The 5,256-nt window shown below is 43.7% G+C and overlaps 1 pseudogene; it reads left to right on the plus strand.

Annotated features, from left to right (window-relative positions):
* The first annotated feature begins 3,509 nt into the window (after positions 1-3,509).
* On the plus strand, positions 3,510-5,022 carry LOC105306909 (annotated as a pseudogene).
* Positions 5,023-5,256: the final 234 nt, after the last annotated feature.

Here is a 5,256-nt window from a genome sequence, read left to right on the forward strand (position 1 = left end):
ATAAGACTCCTGGCCCAGTGGTGGTTCAATGCTTCCCAAGGACTCTAAGTCACTCTCCTTCTATTTTCTTCCATCTTCCAGGATCTCTCCATTCCCCAGACTCCTCACACACCCCAAATCTCCATTTAATCCTTATTTGGAACTTACTGACAAACCAGCCAGGATGCATTGTAAGATTATGGCCACCTGATGGTAGCAAAGGGTCAGAAAACCTGGTCCTTAAAATGGCTTCGAGGCAAAGGGATCCTCACTCCTTCACACTCTTTGAGAACTGGATAGTTCATTCACAAAGCTATGATCATGTTATCCAGAATAATAGGACTCTCTTATCCAGAAGATCTCCTGGGCTGGGAATTTCATAATTTTTAAAGCATGTACTATATATGAGCATCAATTATATGCTAGCTTTTAACATACAGTATCTCTATCCTGCATAAGTACCCTGTGAAAAGGACATTATTCTTCCTACAAATGAGAAATTGAGGCTCAGAGACTCAGAGAGGCTCGTTATCTACCCAAAGTCTCACAGCAGAGCCAGCTTATCTTTTCTCTCCCATACCGCCTCTGGCATTCATCATGGAATAAGACATTCCCTGCTTTGAGGCAGCTCTTCTTTCCCTATTAGAAGTCTCTTTACTCTAAATGCCACAAGCATGAGTTTGTGCTTTTCTCTTGTCTCTGGGGTGCTCTGAGTCTTCCTATGTTGTCTCCTTCTCTGGTTTCTCCCAGCACCTTTAAAGAGGTCTGTCTATAGTTCTTGTAGGGATCAAGCCAACAAATACCAACCACTATAATCCCTAGTGGATAATGGGGAGCAAAGAGAGAAGGCAGTGAAAAAGGATAAGATGCTGCTCCCTCTTTCAGGGAGCTTCTGGTAAAGGTGGCTGAGGGTTTCCCTTGGGCCAGTAAAAATGTCAGGTGATTTCCAAAAAAAGGCCAAGAATGAGGTACTAATGGAATGCTCTAGGCATTCTGAAGCCTGAGGGGCCTCTCTGGGCTATATCAGTCAGGGAGGCTTCTTGAAGCAGGTAAAATGCTAGAGAAACAGACAGCCCAGGTTATAGGAATGGAAGGGAGCACATGATAACTATGACAAGGGACGCATGTAGAGAAACAACAGGAAATCAGGTTGAAATAAGAGTGGTCAAGGACCTTGGATGCCAGATTGCAATGTTTGATTTCAACCGAGAAGGAACAAGGGAAGGTTTTTTGACAGGGGAGTGGCAAGTGAAATAAACATTTTAAATTACTCTGGCATAGTCAATGTTTAGGACAAATGGGAATAAAGAGACTAGTCAAGAAGACTAGTCAAAATACCAGTTGAATATCAAAACTTTCCTAGGTTCTGGACTTTCCTGCTTCTGCGACTTTGCCTATTCTATTCCTTCCACCTGAAATGCCTTTTTATAAACCTTTCTCTGCTCAATAGCATTTCAAGAATGTATTGAGGAAGGAGGGAAAGTGAAATTCAAAGAGGTCCATCCTCAGAACTTTGTCGTAAAGCAGGCAGTTGGAATGGTGATCTTTGCCCATTCCCATTCTCCTGGCCTAAGGGTGAATTTGTGTCAAGAACTGAGACAGGTGATGCCGCAAGTTAGGGGTGAAGTAGGACATTTCTTTTATAGGAAAAGTTCAGGACTCACAGAGCTGTCTTCTCAAGAGGATGTGAGAATGGGAGACCATCACTGATCTTTCTCTGTTCTTTTAGATGCCCTGTTTCAGCCCGCTAAAGCTCAAACATCATGGGTTGCCTATGTGGGCAGCAGCCTGGGAATGAAAACTGTCCAAAGCTGCCACCATCCAGATTCATGAAGTATCAGAGCCAAGTGTCCTTAGGCCATGCAGAATTCCCCTCTCATTTTGCAGAGGCCCCTTCTGCCCAGAGAGGGTGAGGGAGGCAGTGAATGTGGCTAGAGAACTGTGAGGTCAAACAAACCTGGCCGGGAGTCCCAGTTCCACCACTTCACACTGCCTGTGCATCCACAGGCAAATTATTTAAGCCAATGCTTCTTGAAATATGGCCTTGGTATCTCTGGGAGTCCCCCAAGACATTTTCAGGTGACCCACGATGTCGAAACTATTTTCATAAAAAACATTAAGATATTATTTTCCTTTTTCACTCTCATTCTGTCATGAGTGTACAGTAGAGTTTTTGAGAGGCCATGTCTTTTAATGATTTAAAGCAATGATAGAGATTTGAAAAATATAAAACCGCCATTTTTCTCTCTAAGTTTCTTATATATATCAACACATGATACATTCATTATTGTTATTTTTATATGAATTAATAAGTATTTTTTAAGTTTAATGTTGATTTCTAATGTGGTAAGTATGGGTAAATATAACCCACATAAACAAAAGTTCCTTGGTGTCCTCTATAATTTTTAAGAGTGTAAACGGATAATAAAATGAAAGTTTTAGAACCACTGATTTAAATTGTCTATGCCTCCACTTCATCTGCAAAATGGGCATAATACTTAGCTCACAGGATATTTTGAGGCTTATAAAAGTTGCCTCACATAAAATGTAAAATACCTGCTCAAGGTTTCACAGAAAGTCAGTAACTGAGTTAAGATCAGGTATCCTGTTTCTTGAACCGGCACTCTCCAACATCATCTCAGCTTTTCTTAGCTTTGTCTGGGGCCTGGGAGATCCAAGTGTCTGAGGTCTGGGGAATGAAGCACTGTGGAATATAAAGATGCTTCGCTTCTGAAAACCAACGTTTGATGCACAACGCCCCCATCTGTGCCTGGGGCAGATCCCTAAAACAAGGTCACTGTACACCGAGTGACGATCCTACTAGATTGCCATGTGTCACTTATAAGATGCCTGTTGATAACAAGTGAGAGCCCAGAAATGTTTGTGCATCTGTAGTTCATTTCTCTGACCACAACAGGGCACCACACAAGTATAAAGCAGAGAGCATTCAGGACAAAATAAATAAATAATAATAATAATAATAACAATAATAATAATAATAATGAGGAGGAGGAGGAGGAGGAGGAGGAGGAAAAGGAAGGAAGGAAGCAGCAGCAGCAGGAAGTGGCTGCTGCTGCTTCTGCCTTTGGCATCTCCAGAACAGAAAAAGTCATTTCAGATAGTGTCTCCCTAAAGCCTATTTTAGGAGCTGTGACATTTACCAACCATAAGTAAGGGCAGCCGACTGGGCACAGGGATGAAAATCCAAGAATAAGGGAAACACTCTTGAAGAGTGTTTCCTTCAAGTAAGGATTTCAATACCTCCCCAGCCCTTTTCATCCTGCTGCTTCCACCCCTCAATGAGTCTGTCTTAATTCTCATACAAGTAAATACTGAAAAAGAGTCAGAAGATGGACTCCTGGACACACGAGACCACTAATTCTCTGTATAAGTGAGCCTCGGTTTCCTCATCTATAAAATGAGAAAAATACCCATCTCATAGGGTTGTGAGGATCTAAAGAAAGATATATAAAGGACATTTGTGAAGTCTATGGTGCCATAAGCTCTTAAGAATTTAATATCTTAGACTTCTCTCCTAGACTCCTTGGTAGTCTGTCAGTGGGAGGTCCTGTCGCCGTCCTCTCGCCTCTTCTAACCCTGCGGAGTCCTACAAATCTCAGTCATGAGTCAGTGCATCGCTTCCATGTTGGCCATGGTGGTGTCCAGATCAGGAGTGCCTGCTGAGAACTATACTGCCTGGAACATGGTATCCAGCCTGATGGCCAGATGCCAAATGACAAGACCATTGGAGGAGGAGTTGACTCCTTCAACACTTTCTTCAGTGGGACAGGTGCTGGCAAACACATGCCCAAGGCAGTGTTTGTAGACCTGGAACCCACAGTCATTGATGGAGTTTGCACTGGCAACTACTGCTAGCTCTTCCGCCCTGAGCAGCTCCTCACAGGCAAGGAAGATGCTGCCAACAACTACTCCTGCAGACACCACACCATCAGCAAAGAGATCAATGGCCTTGTCTTGGACCAATTTCAGAAGCTGGTCAACCAGTACACAGGTCTTCAGGGCTTCTTGGTTTTGCACAGCTTTGGTGGGGGAACTGATTCTCAGTTCACCTCCCTGCTGGTGGAACATCTCTCTGTCTATTATGGTAAGAAGTCCAAGCTGGAGTTCTCCATTTACTCAGCCCCCTAGGTTTCCGCAGCTGTAGTTGAGCCCTACAACTCCATCCTCACCACCCACACCACTCTGGAGCACTCTGATTGTGCCCTCCTGGTTGACAACGAGGCCATCTATGACATTTGTCGTAGAAATCTCGACATTAAGCGCCTGACCTACACTAATCTTAACCGTGTTATTAGCTAGATAGTGTCCTCCATCACCACTTCACTCATATCTGATGGAGCCCTGAATGTTGATCTGACAAAATTCCAGACCAATCTGGGTCCACTTCCTTCTGGCCACATGTGCCCCTGTCACCTCTGCTGAAAAAGCCTACCATGAACAGCTTAGTGCAGCAGAGATCACCAATGCGTGCTTTGAGCCAGTCAACTAGATGGTGACATGTGACCATCACCACAGTAAATACAGGGCTTGCTGCCTGTTGTACTGTGGCGATGTGGTTTCCAAAGATGTCAATGCTGCCATTGCCACCATCAAGACCAAGTGTACCATCCAGTTTGTGGACTGGTGCTCCACTGGCTTCAAAGTTGGCATCGATTACCAACTTCCCACTGTGGTACCTGGTCAAGACCTGGCTAAAGCACAGCGAGCTGTGTGCATCCTGAGCAACGCCACAGCTGTTGCTGAGGCCTGGCTCACCTGGACCACAAGTTTGACCTGACGTATGCCAAACGTGCCTTTGTTCATTGGTATGTGGATGAGAGCATGGAGGAAGGAGAGTTTTCCGAGGCCTATGAGTATGCTGCTGCCCTTGAAAAGGGCTATGAGAAAGTTGGAGCAGATACTGGTGAGGGAGAAGATGAAGATGAAGAGTTTAAGCTGTCTGCTGCAATGTTATACTCCAGTCTTCAAACTGTCTTATTTCTGTTGTTCTGTGAATTTGTCCATTGTGTCCCTAACTTGTGAATAAAAGTAATGTTTCCATTTTTTAAAAAAAGGATTTAATATCACAGCCAGTGTATGTGTATATATAGTCCTCATTAATCTCATTAATGTATGCAGAAAAATATATATGCCTGGTTCAGGTCAGAAAAGAGCAGTAATTGAGCAAGATCAAGCTCCTTGGAGTGTGTAGGTCTCCTGATTTAATTAAAGCTGAGTCCAAATAAGATGGTTCTAGAAGACAACCATACAAATGTG

Source organism: Pteropus vampyrus, unplaced genomic scaffold, assembly GCF_000151845.1.
Source record: "Pteropus vampyrus isolate Shadow unplaced genomic scaffold, Pvam_2.0 Scaffold463, whole genome shotgun sequence".
NCBI lineage: Eukaryota > Metazoa > Chordata > Mammalia > Chiroptera > Pteropodidae > Pteropus > Pteropus vampyrus.